A 17,987-nucleotide genomic window follows, 5' to 3' on the forward strand; every position below is an offset into this window, starting at 1 on the left:
GGGGTGCGGATTGAGCTTGAGAAGGAAACTTGCCATGCTCATTCACACTCAAGGAGCTCATTATCTTGGATATATGACTCTTTATCTCTTTGTTTTCTTCAACAACCTGCATAATCAAATATTCAAACTTTTGATTAGTTTTACTCTGTGCCTCAATAAAAGCATGCAAAGTGTCTTGTAAAGAACTCCTAGAAGATGAAGGTGCATGATATGGTGCAGGATATGATCTAGGGGGTTGTGCAGGCAGCTGGTTTTCAGACTTCAAGCTAAAATTGGGGTGATTACGCCACCCAGGATTGTAGGTATCAGAGAAAGGTGCAACAGGCTTCATGTACATACCTAAGGCATTACATTGTTCCTCATGCATCCCTCTCATCTCAGCAAATGTGGGACACTCTTGGGCAAGGTGATCTACCCCACCACACACAAAACATCGTCCAAAAGACTCTGCATGATTAGCCACGTGTGTTGGCTTTAAGTCTTTATTCTTCAACACCTCTAGCTCCCTAGTGAGCATCTCAACCTTAGCCTTTAGGTTATCTTCTTCCCTGAGATGGTAAATTCCACCACCATTTAGGTTTCCTGTAGGTCGTGATCTATTTGTGCTCTCAGTAGCACTAGGTCCAGTCCAAGTGTGAGCTTTTTCAGCAAGCTCATTGAGGTATTCTATGGCCTCATCAGGATCTTTCTGAAAGAACTCACCATTACACATCATCTCCACAAATTGACGCTCTCTAGGTGTAAGTCCCTCATAAAAATAGCTCACTAAGCACCAATTCTCATATCCATGATGAGGACACATACTCAATAGCTCCTTAAATCTCTCCCAAGACTGATACAAAGTCTCACTATCCTTTTGTACAAAGGTGGAGATTTGCCTTTTTAAAGCATTGGTCTTATGTTGGGGAAAGTATTTATTAAAGAAGACCTGAGTCATCTCATTCCATGACCCAATAGATCGTGGTCTCAATGAGTATAGCCGACTCTTAGCTCTATCTTTCAAAGAGAAAGGAAAGAACTTAAGTCTCACAATGTCATCAGTTGCATTTTGACTATGAAAAGTCGCAACTACTTCCTCAAACTCCCTAATGTGCACATATGGATTTTCATTTTCCAAGCCATAACAAGTAGGGAGTAACTGTATCATCCCTGTTTTAAAATCCAATTGGCGAATATTAGCTGGAAACATTATGCATGATGGTGTGGCTGTGCGTGTAGGGTGGAGGTAATCCTGAAGGGTCCTAGTGGGTTGATCTTCATATTCACTCATTTTCTTAGAATTAGAAGAATTATCAAACAAATGATCAGAAAAATTAAACTCTGACTCTAACACAGGTCTACAAGCAAACCGACCCAAGGCGTCTCTATACCTGTGCATGCAAGGTAGAGAAAAACCCAACACTAAAAAAAACTACAAAAAGAAAAAGAAAATAAAAAAAAGATGCAGCAAGCTAAAATAGGGAACGAAGTTACCGCCTTTACAAACTGTTGAAAAGAAAAACTATCTCACAATTCTTCTAACATCTCCCCGGCAACAGCGCCAAAATTTGATTACGCCCAAAGAATAACGCGGTAGTTGTAGCACAGCTCTGGGGTGTCGATTCCACAAGGAGACAAATTAAAAGAATAGCAAGAGGAACAAAGAAATTAAAGAAAAAATATTAAATAAGTAATAGAGAACAAAAATTAATTTTAAATGTAAATTCAAGTGAAGCAAAGTGATTAACAGAAAAAGTATTCAAATTTGACAAACAGTAGAGCGTCGGGAATCCCTTGCACAAATCTGGTATTTTAATTATTCTTAATTCATTGGATAACTCAATTAGGAACTCAATTCCCGCAAATCCCAATCGGAAGGTATAGATTTATAAACCAGACTTAAATCAAATGTAACCCTTTGAAAAAACATTCACCACTTTTAAAAGACGTGAATTACTACCCTATTGATAAAATCCAATGACGACAATATACTTAGGAAGCGATATTACAGCAAAAAACTAAATCAATATAGATAAATAATTGATCCACACATAATCAAAGAACTAATCCATTCAATAGAAAAAGCATGACTGAATCCATAAACACAATAAATTCTATAATTATTCGGAGAAGAAAACATCAACGATGAATTGAGAATGATAAAACAAAAGAGTTTTAGCAATTGAAAATCAAATACATTAATTAGAAATACCATCTAATGTGCAAGTTCATCCCTAACCCTACTTGAGAATTTAGTTACCCATAAATATAATGGACAACAAAAATCTCCAGAGAAAACTGAAGCGAACAGTGGCCATGGAAGTGATTTTCTCCTCTCTTCAGATCTGCCTCTTGTGCCTCTTCCTCCCCCCCATTTCGTGCTAATTATATGCTTATATAGGATAAGAAAGAAACCCTAATGTCCTATTGATTTTCGCATAAAAAAATCGCCTAAATTTTAAGACTTATCTTGGCAGTCATGTACAGCCTTCAGGATTTCGAATTTGGAAATCCTTATTAGAGATAAAGTTATAGCCCTTTAAGATAGCTTTCCAATGCATCAAGAATCACATCAATCCGATATATGAGTAAAAAGATACAGTCAAAAGACTAAAGTATGTCCAGACTGTCTCCTAGCGAATTTCGGACTTGGACTTCTTGTGGTTTCATTTTGTGATTTTTTTTCTTTTTCTTTTCTTCCAAATTGCTCTCAAACTCCACGAATGTCCTCCGTTGAATTTGACTAGGCTTGACTTGCTCTTTTATAAACTCTGAAATTAGACATAAAAAAACTGCTTATGAGTATCCCAACGTAAATAGAAATTCAATTTAAGAATACACATTAATTCCTATGATTTCTATTCACATTTTAGCATTTTAGTCCAATAATAGGGTATATAGAGTGCACTTTCGCACACTCATCACAGTAATTTTTGTACTTGACAAATTTCTCTCTTATTTGATTAGATCTCAAATTGTCATTTTTACTGATCATGCTACGTTGAAATACCTTTTAGCGAAAAAAGACGCAAAGCCCAGGTTGCTTAGATAGATCCTTTTACTGCAAGAATTTGATTTGATAATTAAAGATAAAAAAGAAAGTGAGAATGTTGTTGCTGATCATCTGTCTAGACTTGTTCTTTCAGATTCCATAGAGACAGTTCCTATTAGAGATACATTTCCAAATGAGCAACTTTTTGGTATATCTCAAGTGCCTTGATACGCTGACATTGCTAATTTTCTTGCTACAGGTGAAATACCTCACATTTGGACTTAACAAGATAAAAGGAAATTTTTTGTGGAGGTAAAAAAATTCTTTTGGGATGATCCATATTTGTTTAAATATTGCTCAAATTAGATAATTAGACGACGTGTTCCTAATAACGAATTTCAAAGTGTGATGTCTTTTTGTCACTTTGGGACATGTGGTGGCCATTTTTCTGGAAAGAAATCTGCTTTTAAAATTTTGCAATGTAGTTTCTATTGGCCTACCATTTTCAAGGACACCCATGAATTTTGTAAAACTTGTGAGTATTGTCAAAAATTGGGAGGGATTACCTAACAGAATATGATGCTATTAAATTTAATCTTGGTTGTTGAAATATTTGATTGTTGGGGCATCAATTTCATGGGACCCTTCCCAGTTTCTTTTAGCAATCTCTACATTTTGGTAACTGTGGATTATGTGTCTGAATGGATTAAGGCCGTTCCATGCAAGAACAATAATCACAAAGTTGTACTGAAATTTATGAAAGAAAATATTTTATCAACGTTTGGAACATCTCAAGCCATTATCAGTGATGAGGGGTAAACATTTTTGCAATAAGCCTTTTGAGACATTCATGCAAAAATATGGTATTATTCATAAGGTTGCTACCCCTTATCTTCTACAAACAGGTGGCCAAGTTGAGCTATCTAATTGGGAGATCAAAATTTTTTCAGAAAAGACGGTTAACCCAAGTCGCAAAGATTGGTCTTTATGATTAACCGACACACTTTGGGCATACCGTATTGCTTTTAAAACCCCGATTGGTATGTCCCCATATTGACTCATTTTGGAAAGGCGTGTCACTTGCCTGTGGAATTGGAACACAAAGCTTATTGGGCAATTAAGCAATTTAATTTTGATGTGGATAAAGCTTGCTCTCTTCGTAAGTTTCAGCTTAATGAGTTAGAGGAAATCATGAATGAAACTTACGAAAATTCTTGTATTTCCAATGAAATAATGAAAATTTTTCATGACAAAAATATTTTTTGAAAATCTTTTAAGCCTTTCCAAAAAGTTTTGTTGTATAATTCAAGGCTCCATTTGTTTCCTGGCAAGTTTTGATCCTGATGGATCGGCCCCTTTGTTGTAAAACTGTTTATCCTTTTGGGCCTATTGAGATAGAAAATCCAGAAAATGGTAATGTTTTTAAAGTTAATGGAAAAAGGTTGAAACCATTTTTGGGTGATTTTACTTTAGAGATTGAGTCCACTACTCTGGAGGATTCTGCTTATCAGAATTAATTTCTGATTCCTCATTGTATATACCGTATTTGTTTGTTTTGTTTTTCTTTCTTTTGCTCTTTGTGTCTTCTAAGTTTGACAGAAATCTACTCCTTATGCGCACTTGAGTATCTCAGGTGACTTCTTTCCTCTTTGTTTAATCATTTTTGTCTCAATATATGTTCTACAATCTTTATCTTGCTTCAATTCATGTCTGTATAGCATACATCATCGAACATTCATTTGCTGAACATTGAGGACAATGTCACATATAGTTGGGGGGAGGGTTTTCTGTTGAAAATGTGTTAGTACCAAAAAAAAAAAAATTATTGTGAGGTGCATTGAAACATAAATTATTAACACACTCTTGGCATTTTTGTGAGATTTGAGCACCTTGGTGGAGTAGTTGAGCAGAATTATTTTGTAAAAATTTAGTTTCAACTCTAAGTATAGAGCATGACTTATGATGCATCATATTTTGTTGAAAAGTAACTGGAAACACCAGGATGCGATATTTACAGAAATGAGAATTAGTATGATTTATATAGAATGAAGGGCAAGTTTTGAAAGAACATTTTGCACATGCTTACCCTTGTAGTGTTCCTGATTAATGTTCATTAATTTAAAATAGGAGAAACTGTAGGACTAACGAGCCTTTAAAAAAAACAGAAAAAAAAAAAAGAAAAACAAAAAGAAGATGAAATCATGTAAGTTTTCCTAAATAAAGGGCTAGAAATAGTTACCCAAAACTTTGGGGGTTGAGTGTTCAACCTTTAAAAAAAGTTGCGTGAAAACTGCTAGTCCATTGGGGTTTGAGGTAGTTAGAATCAATAATGATTAATCTTAAGGTTGAAAAATCCTATGATAAATCATGCATATTAATGAGGAACACACAAAGGTTTAGCCACACATACATATTCAAGTTCTAATACATTTGCCCCAATTCTATATGAGCAATTGTTGAGACTTTCCTTGTGGATACAACTCCTAGTGTTGAGTAGTCACGAATCGATTTTTTGTGAGAATTTAGAATTATGTTTGATTGTTTTTGTTTGAATTTCGATCTTTATGCAATGTTCATTTCAATTAATTTTCACTATTTTACTCAAGGATTAGCAAAAAGCTAGTTGGGAGGTGTGATTGAGCTTAAATATTACATATTTTAGCTATCTAAAACTAATGTATTTTAAATTTTTCATGACACTATTATTGGTTTTAGATGGAAAAATTGTTAATAAGCATAAATACGAGTTATGATTTTTAATTGATTGATATCATGTTTATGCTTAATTTTATAACTATGATTAAATTGGACAATATTTCTTCATATTAGAAATATATTAGTTTTTCTTTATATGTACAATTACATTTCTGCCCTTGTATTTTAGTACATATAAATACTTCCTTTTGATTGTAAATCATTCACCGAAAGTAATACAACACAAGTGAATTTTTGCCCAAATCTTTCTCTCTTTTCTGCTTGTTCATCAACTTGATCATCAATCCATGGCAGAACTCCAATTTTGTCATGGTATCAGAGCATAAACCGCTGCTCTACGAGATTTGTCATGGATTCAGATTCATCTGATTCTGATTCTCCATCTTCTATTCTTCCTGCTTCTCTTGATAACCCCTCAAACCCTTATTTCTTACACCATGGAGAAAATCCTGGTGTTATACTTGTTACCGATCGTTTAAATGGTGATAATTACCATTCTTGGTCATGGTCCATGTCCAAAGCCATCAGTGTGAAGAACAAGACTAGATTTATCACTGGAATTCACAAAAAGCCGAAGTCTGAAGCAGATCCACTCTATTTGCCATGGATTCGGTGTAATGACATGGTAGTTTCATGGATCCTCAATTCTGTGGCAAAGAACATTGGATCCAACATTCTCTACATTGATAATGCCTCCGATATGTGGAAAGACTTGCAAGACCGCTTCTCACAAGGTAATCGTCCACGAATTTTTCAATTACGTAAGGCGATTAGTTCATTAAAGCAAGATTAGAAGTCTGTGAGTGATTATTACACTGAATTGAAATCTTTTTGGGATGAGCTAGCAAATTATAGGCGATTGCCACAATGTTCTGTTGAAACCCTAAGGTTTTTTGAAGAAATTCAACAAGAGGAGTATGTAATGCAGTTTTTGATGGGACTAAGTGACTCTTTTAATAGTATTCGAAGTCAGATACTATTAATTGATCCTTTTCCTTCTATGAACAAAGTCATATCCTTGGTATTACAAGAAGAGAAGCAGAGAGAGATTACTTTGGAGGCTTCTGTCCCTAGTCTTGAATCGGTTGCTGCTTTGACAGCAAAGCCTATGAAAATTGGTACTAATGCTTCTAAGCAAACCAATTTTTGAAAGGATAAACCTGTGTGCAGTCATTGTGGATACACAGGTCACACTTCTGAAAAGTGTTATAAGATTCATGGTTTTCCTCTTGGTTTTAAATCCAAAAGAGGAAATAATGCTTCAACCTATCAATCTTATTCATCCATGGGTAAATCAAATGATGATGCTCGGAAGTTCTCTTTGTCTCAAGATCAATATCAGCAACTACTTGCCATGCTCAAACCACAATCTACTTCATCATCAGTGAATCAAGCCAGCTCTGGCATTTTACCAACTCCACAGCCACTTTCCACTGATAATTTTGCAGGTAATCTCGTGCCTTGGATAATTGACACTGGAGCAACAGACCATATGGTTAGCTCCATTGATCAATTTTCTTCCATAACTTCTAATCTTTCTTCTGTTGTCAAATTACCAAATGGCCATTCAGTTCCCGTTACACATACTGGTACTATCCAACTACTAGACAACTTGACTTTGCACAATGTCCTTTGTGTTCCTGATTTTTCCTTCAATTTAATTTCTACCAGTAAATTAACCCGTGACCATTCATGCTGCCTTATTTTTGTTTCCAATCTTTGTTTCATTCAGGACTTGCCTACATGGAAAACGATTGGGATGGCTGAGGAGAAGGCTAGCCTCTTTTACTTAAAGCAAAGTTCTTTGGTTGGTTGTTCTATTTCTTGTCCTTCAATAAATCAGAATGTTAGTCTATGGCATTATAGGTTAGGCCATATTTCTTTTTCCAAATTGAAATTGCTTAGCAATAGTGTTTCAGATTTTCACATATCAAAATCCAATAATTCTTGTACTTGTACAATCTGTCCTTTAGCTAAACAAAAAGGTTTACCTTTTCCTTCTAGTGAATCAAATTCAGTTTATCCATTTGAATTGATTCATTGTGATTTGTGGGGACCATTTTCTGTTTCTGCTTTAGATGGTTCAAAATATTTTCTTACAATTGTAGATGATTACTCTAAAACTACTTGGGTATATCTTCTACAACATAAATCCCAAACCAAACCTTACTTGCAATCTTTCTTCCAATTAGTTCAAACTCAATTCAATTCTCAAATAAAGAAAATCAGAACCGATAATGGGACTGAATTTCACATGCCAGAATTTCTTTCCTCCCAAGGTGTTATACACCAGAAAAGTTGTGTTGAAAGACCACAACAAAATGGGGTCGTCGAAAGGAAACATCAACATTTGCTAAATGTTGCTCGTTCCCTCATATTCCAAGCTTCCTTGCCATTAAATTTTTGGGGTGATTGTATTCTTTCTGCTATCCATTTAATAAATTTAACACCAACTCCATTACTCTGACATAAATCTCCTTATGAGGTTTTGTATTCTAAACCTCCTCCTTATAATCACCTCAAAGTTTTTGGTTGTCTTTGTTTTGCTTCCACCTTGCGTCATGATAGATCTAAATTTGATCCAAGAGCAAGAAAATGCATCTTCATTGGATATCCTTTTGCTATAAAAGGATACAAATTATATGATCTTGAAACCCACAAAACTTTCATATCTCGTGATGTTGCGTTCCATGAACATATATTCCCTTTCTCTTCCTCTCTTTTTCCTATTAAACCTTGTAGCTCTTTTGTTCTTCCCAAACCAGTTTCTGATTTTCCAGATTCCATATTTTCTCCTTTATCTTCTTCACAAATCCCTTCTCCCAACTCAGCAGAATCATCTCCAATCTCTATATTTCCAGATTCAGCACCTTCCATAGATAACTCTTCTTCAAATTCAAACAATTCCAATGTTCCAATTCAGCACTCTACAAGAATCAAAAAACCACCAAGATACTTGCAAGACTATCATTGTCAGCTGGCCTCTCAACATTCATCACAATCTATTTCTTTGCAGGACAAGTCTTCAAGTATCAAATTTTCTCTTTCTAATGTCCTTTCTTATGACAAACTCTCTATCTCTCACAAACATTTTGCTTTAACCATTTCTTCTATTTCTGAACCTCAAACTTTCTCACAAGCAAACCAAATCCCTCAGTGGCAAGAAGCTATGAATGCTGAAATCAAAGCCCTTGAGACAAATAAAACTTGGACTCTCACTACTTTACCTATGGGAAAGAAGCCGATAGGCTGTAAGTGGGTTTACCGGGTTAAATATAAAGCTGATGGTACCATTGAGAGGTACAAAGCTCGTTTGGTTGCAAAGGGGTACAACCAAATTGAGGGTCTTGATTTTCAGGAGACTTTTTCTCCAGTTGCTAAAATGACTACAGTCAGATGTCTATTGGCCATAGCAGCTGCCAAAAATTGGCATTTACATCAATTGGATGTAAATAATGCATTTTTGCATGAAGATTTAAATGAAGAAGTGTATATGTCCATTCCACCCGGATATGCCAAACAGGGGGACTCTAGAGTTTGAAAGTTACAAAAGTCCCTTTATGGGTTAAGGCAAGCCTCTAGACAATGGTTCTCCAAGTTATCCAAAGCCATTATTGAGTATGGTTTTCAGCAAGCTAAATCTGATCATTCTCTCTTTATTAAGTCAGAAAACAGTTCCTTCATTGCTTTGTTAGTCTATGTTGATGATATTATTCTAGCTAGCAATGATTTGAACTTAATCTCTGATTTAAAGACATTTCTGGACAATAAATTCAGAATCAAGGGTTTGGAATCTTGAAATATTTTCCTGGGATGGAAGTTGCTAGGTCTTCCAAAGGCATAACATTGTGTCAAAGAAAATATGTGTTAGATATTTTGCAAGATTCAGGTTTTCTAGCTACCAAATCAGCTGCTTTTCCCATGGAACAAAATGCAAAGTTCTCAAGTTTCGATGGTGAACTTTTAGAGGATCCTTCTCTATATAGGAGGTTAATTGGGAGGCTTATTTACCTCACTATATCTCGGCCAGACATCTCCTATTCTGTGCAAGTTCTAAGTCAGTATATGGATAAACCAAGGCAAACACATTTAAATGCTCTACACCGAGTGCTTAGATACTTGAAGGGAGCACCTGGTCAAGGCCTTTTCTTTCCAGCCAGTTCTGATTTCCATCTTAAAGCATTTTGTGACTCGGATTGGGCTGGTTGTGTGGATACTAGAAGATCAATTTCCGGTTTTTGTGTGTTCCTTGAAAATTCTTTAATTTCCTGGAAGTCTAAGAAGCAACAAACTGTCTCAAAGTCCTCAGCCGAAGCTGAATATCGGGCTATGACCTCTACTACTTGTGATATTTCTTGGTTAATTACATTGTTGGCAGATTTTCAGATTACTCATGCCAAACCAGCTCTATTGTTTTGTGACAGCAAAGCAGCTCTTCACATTGCTGCTAACCCGGTTTTTCATGAAAGGACAAAGCACATCAAAATTGATTGCCATGTTGTGAGAGAAAAGCTGCAAGCAAAGATGATCAAAACTCTTCATGTTGCTTCCCATTCTCAGCTTAGTGACATTTTCACAAAGGCACTTGGGTCTCAACAATTCCATTCATTGCTTAGCAAGATGGGTGTCCTAGATATATACACTCCATCTTGAGGGGGACTATTAGAAATACATTAGTTTTTCTTTATATGTACAATTACATTTCTGCCCTTGTATTTTAGTACATATAAATACTTCCTTTTGATTGTAAATCATTCACCAAAAGTACACGAGTGAATTTCTGCCCAAATCTTTCTCTCTGTTTTCTGCTTGTTCATCAACTTGATCATCAATCCATGGCAGAACTCCAGTTTTGTCACTTCACAAATATAATCTATTTTTGATAATCTATTTTTTATTTTAATTTAGCTTTGAGTGCTATTTTTCTTTATTTATTTTCAGTTTAAATAAAATTCACATGCGATCTGGTTAGAACTTTTGACCAAAAGTGCATACTAATTGAGAGGAATGAAGAGAAGGAAGGAAGTAGTGTACTTGGACAGCTGAAGAAAGACACAAAATGAAGATGACTTTTCGGTGGTGACTTTCTTGCCTTGGTTGTTCATAGACGCACGCGGTGAAGAAAATAGTTTGCGGTGGATAACACATGCAACGTAAAAGTCATGGAAAGGGGCTGAAAGTCAAGAACAGGTTCGGCAAAAGAAGAAAATCGGTTGGAATGAAAATCTGAGAAGAGAATAAAAATAAGAAAAGAGGACTTTACATTGGTGGGATTGACAGAAGACTGGACTTTACGAAAAAGGAAAGTAATAATAACACACTAAAGGCTTAGACGAAAGGGGAAGGAGTTCTTTTCGAAAAGTCCCGTTCTGACCTGGGGATTTAAAAAGAAAATGGAGGAGGTCTGGATGTATACGGAAAGGAAAAGAAAAAGAGGATGTTTGGTGGATTTTATGGAGAAAAAGGCAAGTGATTTTTTTTTGGGGGAGGGGGGGGGGGGGAAGGAATTTAGCACGTATACGAAAAGAAAAAGGTCTTCGTGTATGGTGTCTTGGACATGAGGAGGCTATTTAATTTGATTTTCCTCGCTCTACTTCTGGAAGTGGGGAGTTGAGAGGTGTCAGTGGGACTCTCTCTGAGGACAGCAGTTTTTCATTCAGATTTTTTCTTGAGTTTTCATTGAAGAGAGTTGGCGGAAGCACTCTTTCTTTCTTGTTGAGATTTAGTGGGCGGCAGCTTGTTTAGTTTTCTTTTGAGTAGTTTAGTTTTTTGTTCAGGAGGGACAGAGGGAACTCTCTCTCTCATTTGAAGTATTTTTTTTTTTTTTTGGTTTTCCAAGTTTTTGGTTGTTAGTTCTTAGGATTCTCTCATACTGGGTTACTTTTTTTTTTTCTTCTTCTTGTTTCTGCTTTTGGTAGGCATCGGCTGGGTTTCAGATTTTATTGCTTCTAAGTTGTTTTCTGGTATTTCTTGTATTTTATTTTAGTTTTCTAATGGAAAATATTTATGTGATTTCTATAGCACTTGTGATGAGCATAGTTGGCTAAATTTCCATACTAAGGTTAGAGGTGAAGTTTAATAATTTAAACATTATTTTCGGATCAATGTAAAATTTCTTTTGTGGGATTTTATTATTTGATATTTTGATTATCTATTTATTTATCTTGATTCATTGTGATTTCTGAATACAATGAATGCTTGAAGAATCCTTGTGATATTCAAATAGATTTGTGAATGTTTTAATAATCAATCGTTCATGCTCAATCATTAGTGACTATTTTTCTTGATCTTAAATGCTAAATCTTCCAAGTAAACGGAATCATTATTCTAGATTAATTAAAGTAAATCGATCGGAAACAATATTATAAATTATTAGACAGATCATCAAAACCTTAGTCTTTCTCCATATCAATTCATTTTATCATTTTAGTTTTATTCAATTATTTTACAAATCTTCATCTCAGTAATTTTATTCAATTGCACATTTCTTTTAGTAATTTCTTTTCATTGTTTGAATTTATTTTCTTTATCACAAAAGTTAATCTCTGTGGATTAGACCCTGTGAGGTACTACAACATCTGTATACTTGCAGATAAAACTGCACTAAATTTTTGGTTCATTAGTTTGAGTTAAAGTTTAGGCGCAACAAAATATGACAAATAGACTTAATGTGGAGCAGCCTGATAGTGAATGACAACTTTCTATGACGGGTACACCCTTCGTACAATTCTCGTTGTGGATCCTCTCATAGTGTTCCAAAGTCTTCATTTCCCTCAAATGATTGAGTAGTTGTTCCTTCTCCATCTCTGGCACCAAATATGCCTACGCCAAGATCCTCTAACATCTCAATCATATCATTTCCATTATCATAATTATCATCAGAAACATCAACATTTATGTCCTCCATGTTGATCTCGTTACATTTATCCATCTGTTGAACTGATTGCCAAATCTAACTACTTTAAGAAATGGTTCGTCATATAAAACCCAATGTGAGTATTTAGGATCAATTCCATTTGAGAATAAATGATCCTCCACTACGATCATATTATATGAACTAAGGTTTTTACATATCTTGCACGGGCATCTTTAAATCCTTGATTGTCAACACTCCCACAAACAAATTCTAAGAAAGACTTCATCCCTTATGCATACACTTTATAGTCTCGACCAAGTCTTATCCATCTATAAAAAACCCCAACAACATCCAACTCTTATCCATCTATAAAAAAAGTCATAAACACTATCAAGAAACCATTACAATATACGTGTTTAATTACCATCTATTTTTAAGGTAGTTGGTCCTATCACATTCGAGAGGCTATCATCTATATCGCATATATACTCAGTTCAAAACTCGTATGTTAGTAAAAATTTCGGTAGCATTTTTCTACAATTCTCCAAGTATACTAGTCACGATAAGTCGTCGATCCTATTAATGGGCTGAGAAATTTACGAACTACATACCCGAAGAATGTAAGAAAATGCTAAACCAAAATTTTAATTGACTAACACGAGAGTTTAAACTGAATATATATGCCATATATATGATAGAATTCCAAATTGTCCACTTTGGATAATTCAAGAGTTGTACCCAAACATTATTTAAGAGAATATTTGGCCACAACTCTCAAACGAGTCTAAGGTTTAACTGCATGTAAAAATAACTAGCAAATCCAACAATTCAATAGTAAACATAACAATTATTATAATCACATTCAAAATCACAAATACATTGCAAAATTACAATAAAAATGGTTTTAATTAGAGTGCTTAAAGATTTTTAATTATACATTATAATTTTTAATTAAATATTTTATAAGTATATTTTAAGTATTACAAATGGTTTTAATTAGCGTGCTTAAATATCTTTAAGTATATATTATAATTTTTTAATTAAATATTTTATAAGTATATTTTAAATATTACAAATGGTTTTAATTAGAGTGCTTAAAGATTTTTAATTATACATTATAATTTTTTAATTAAATATTTTATAAGTATGTTTTAAGTATTACAAATGGTTTTAATTAGAGTGCTTAAATATTTTATAAATGTTTTTGAAGTATTACAAATGGTTTTAATTAGAGTGCTTAAAGATTTTTAATTATACATTATAATTTTTTAATTAAATATTTTATAAGTATATTTGAAGTATTACAAATGGTTTTAATTAGAGTGCTTAAAGATTTCTAATTGTACATTATAGTTTTTGAATTAAATATTTTATAAGTATATTTTAAGCAAACATCACTTTAATTAGAGTGCTTAAAGGGTTTGATTCTTTTTGAACAAATTAGCCCAATGTTCGAACAAAATTCTGTTCGAACTGGGTAAATTCAATTCGAACGGGTTTCAGAGTATTCGAATAAGACCAAGCAAAAAACCAATCACGAAACAGAAAAAACTGAATCACAGAATCTAATTTTCACATACATGATGGTATATTTCAATACAATATATTGAAAACTATATGATTATACCAAAATATGATTATTAAATAACTTTAAAAACTATAGAAACTTACCTTTAATTTTTGCAATTCAAGAAAAATATCAATCCACAATACCTATATACATGCATAAAACACATTAAACCTCTTTTCTATCTCAAGAATTATAAAAACATATTACGTCTTGGGGTACCTCTTTTCTCTCTCAAGAATCTCTTCTCTCTCACTTCTTTCAAGCTCTCTCTCTCTCCACGACACTCTCTCAAAGTTGTCTACCATGCTCTCTCTCTGTCAAATTTCAATCCGAGTGAAAATGAAATGAAAGGATCAGCTTAATAATATATAAATTTCTGTTCGAATGGATTTTTTAGAAGTTATGACGCGAAAATAAAAAAACTATGAATTTTTTTCACAATATTTTCCCGTTCGAATGGATAATATTAGATTTCGAACAAAAAATAGAATATTCTCCAGTATATATCAATAATTTGGCATGATTTCCCTCCAAAACAAAAAACAAAAAAAAACAAAAAAAGCGTTCAAACAGAGTTTACCTCCATTCAAACTTATTTGAAGTTAATTCGAACAGTTAATTATAGCAATATATAAGTATACATAATACACCCAATATATTAAAACTATGTACACTATATAATACTAAGTGTCACTAATAGTATAATCCTGAGTTTCTTATAAATCTATAATATAAGTATCACTAATAGTATAATATTTTAATTATTATCACTAATAGTGTTATACTTATTAGTATCACTATAAGTATAATGCTAAGTCTCACTAATAGTATAATACTAAGTGATATTATAGTACAAATATATAGCATAAATATATGAAAACTAATAGTACTATAATACTTTATAATATATTCTAAGTACTTAGTATATTACTTATATTTAATATAAATATATTAAATATAAGTATTTTATACTTATATTTAATGCAATGTTTTACTATATACTATTGTATACTCATCTAATGCATAATATATATACTATATTACATATATACTAGTTAATTATAATATATATTTAGGATGTATATAATACTCTATACTATATACTATATATAGTTATCTAATATATATTATATATACTAGTCCATAAATTTTTTATTAATACTAATATTAGTATTATATAATAGTATTAGAAATATGAAACGTATTTTTTTTACCTGTTGTACTTATATATATTTTTTCTCATTATTATATATTTCATTCGAACGAACACCCTTACCGTTTGAACTTATACCCTTTCCGTTCAAACGAAATGACGTTATATAAGTCGTGATACAGTTTCTTCTCTGTTCATTTCATGCTCTCTCATTCGAATCGTCGGATCATCTCCTCCGCCGTTCGCAGCCACAACGCCACTACCAACTCTAACCAAATCCTCAAATATCAAAGAACAAGAGGTATGGATCCTCATCTTATCTGTTGGTTTGTTTTTTTTTTTTTTGAAAATAAACATAGGTTTTGAGGGGGTCGGATTTTGAATCAATCTGACCCCATTTTGTTGTTTTGGAGCCAAATGACACAAAAGCAATCGGTAGAAATGATGGAGCTTCACTCCTAAATCATTTCTACCGATTAAAACCAAGGATTATTAAGAATCCTTGATTTTAAAATTCGGGATTGAGTTGACTCAGCCATGTCTGTTTGGCTGAGTTTCGTTCGAATGTAATTTAAGGTCATTCGAATGGAGGTTTATAAGGTCATTTGAATGGAATTTAAGGTCATCTGAATGAAATTTAATGTCATTCGAATGGAATTTAAGATCATTTGAATGAAAGATGATGTTTGCCAGCGCTTATTCAAACAGATTAGAATCCATTCGAATAAGCAGTTGCCAAATACTAGGCAAACATCATCAAAATTCTTCACTTTAATTAGATTACATGATTATTTTGTGGATCAATAGTATACTAATGGCAAGCAACAGCGGAAGAAAATGATCCTGACCCTAGACAGGCCAAAGTAGTGGAGCAGCTCCTTCTCAGCCGGCCATGAGGCCTATACTAGTTGAGCGAGAGATCATTCTGGATAACTTCCGCAATCTTACTTGGGAGGGATGGAGCATTGATTGAGCTGAAATATTACATATTTTAGCTAATTAAAACCAATGTATTTTAAATTCAACATGACATTATTATTGGTTTTAAATGGAAAAATGGTTAAAGTGAATAAATCAAAGTTGTGATTTTAATTAATTAAAAGCATGAATTTCTGCTTGAATTCTACCAACTATTGATTACTGTGCATTCTAGTCCATAATTTTTCTTGCTTTCTATTATCATTTGTGTTTGTACCATTATTCTCCTTGTTGCTCTGTCTCTCTCTCTCTCCCCCAACTGCAAATACTTCTTTGGAAGCTACAAAGTGAGGGAGACGTGCAGAGAGAGAGACATGGGTTTGTTAGATGATGTATGAAAAATCTCTCTATTTGTTTTTTCTTCAATGGAAGTACAAGGAAATATCTGACTTAACCAGGTAATTTCTAGGTGGATTTTTGCTTTGTTTTCTTGGGGGTCATAAGATGTCTTTATTTTCCAGCAAGGATAAGTATATGGCAAAACCTATTAATGAACTTGACTTATCCAATTGTGAGCGCTGCACTCCCAGTTACCGTCTGCTGCCAAAGATTTATTCGATACCTTCAGTTAGCCATAGAACAGAGCTTGGTTCCAAAGTATTGAATGATCATTGGGTATCTGTCACATCAGGAAGTGAGGATTACTCTTTTAAACACATGCAGCACATGGACAGCACTCAAACAAACCATGCACATGCAGACAGCAAGCAGCAGGAGAAGAAATGCAGAAGCTCACACATGCAGATCACTTGGATCACACATGCAGATCACTCGGAAGTCGGATGTGCAGCAGCTGCTGCAGCAAGGAAAAAATCACACATGCAGAAAAACAGATGCAGCACATGGACAGCAAAAGAAATGAACATGCTTTGACAGCCAATCACACATGCAGCATCATTCGGACAGCACACAGCTGGACCCACAGCAGCTCACACATGCAGACCACTCGGACGTGCAGCTGGAGATCAGCTATTTATAGCTGGTAGCAGCAGCAGCAGAAGGCAGTTTTAGTTTTTGACTTGTTTTATTTTCATTTAGAAGCTAGCAGCAGCAGCACGGAGAGAGTTGCAGTTTTTGTTTACTTATTTTCCTTCCGTTTAGAAGCTAGCAGTAGCAGCACGACAGTTTTTCTTTTGGACTTATTTTTCTTTTTGTTTAGAAGAAGCAGCAGCAGCAGTCTTTAGTTTTTCTTTTCCTTTCGTATAGACGGAAGGCAGCTTCTTTCATTTTTGGATTGTTTTACGTCCACTTTTTCAGTTTTCAGTCGGCTGGTTATTTTTATTTTCTTTTCCTGCGTTTTTCCAGATTTTGGAATTTTTAGCTAAGTTTCATGTTTATTTTGCTTTTACGTTTACGTTTTGCAGACCAAGAGCTGTTCGGCGCATAGTTATTTATTTTCTTTCCAGTTTTACGCTCGGTTGGGCACATTTTATTTGTATCTCGTGTTTAGTCCTACTTTATGTTGGTAGACGGTGGCACTTTCTCGGGCTTTTGAGTTTTTTTTTTTCTCTCTTCGTTTCTTTTCCATTTTTTTTATTCAGCACTCAGTTTTTTTTATAGCTTTGCTTAGATATATTTTTATTGTTAAAAATATCATGTGTAGCTAATTCTTTTTAAGCTTGGATTGTGGAATGGGACGTGATTTGTTTTAGATTTTTAATTTATTGCAAGAAGGGTTTGGTAGAGAGCTTTTGTTTTTGTTTTAGTTGGGTAATTTAATTGTTGTTTACTTATTTCATGTTAT

At 33.8% G+C, this 17,987-nt stretch overlaps 1 non-coding gene across 1 annotated transcript; it reads left to right on the top strand.

Annotated features, from left to right (window-relative positions):
• The first annotated feature begins 782 nt into the window (after positions 1-782).
• On the top strand, positions 783-890 carry LOC122308584. Its single transcript, XR_006242104.1, has one exon. It is a non-coding gene; the product is annotated as a small nucleolar RNA R71 (small nucleolar RNA).
• Positions 891-17,987: the final 17,097 nt, after the last annotated feature.

The sequence above is a fragment of the Carya illinoinensis genome, chromosome 4 (assembly GCF_018687715.1).
Source record: "Carya illinoinensis cultivar Pawnee chromosome 4, C.illinoinensisPawnee_v1, whole genome shotgun sequence".
Lineage (NCBI taxonomy): Eukaryota > Viridiplantae > Streptophyta > Magnoliopsida > Fagales > Juglandaceae > Carya > Carya illinoinensis.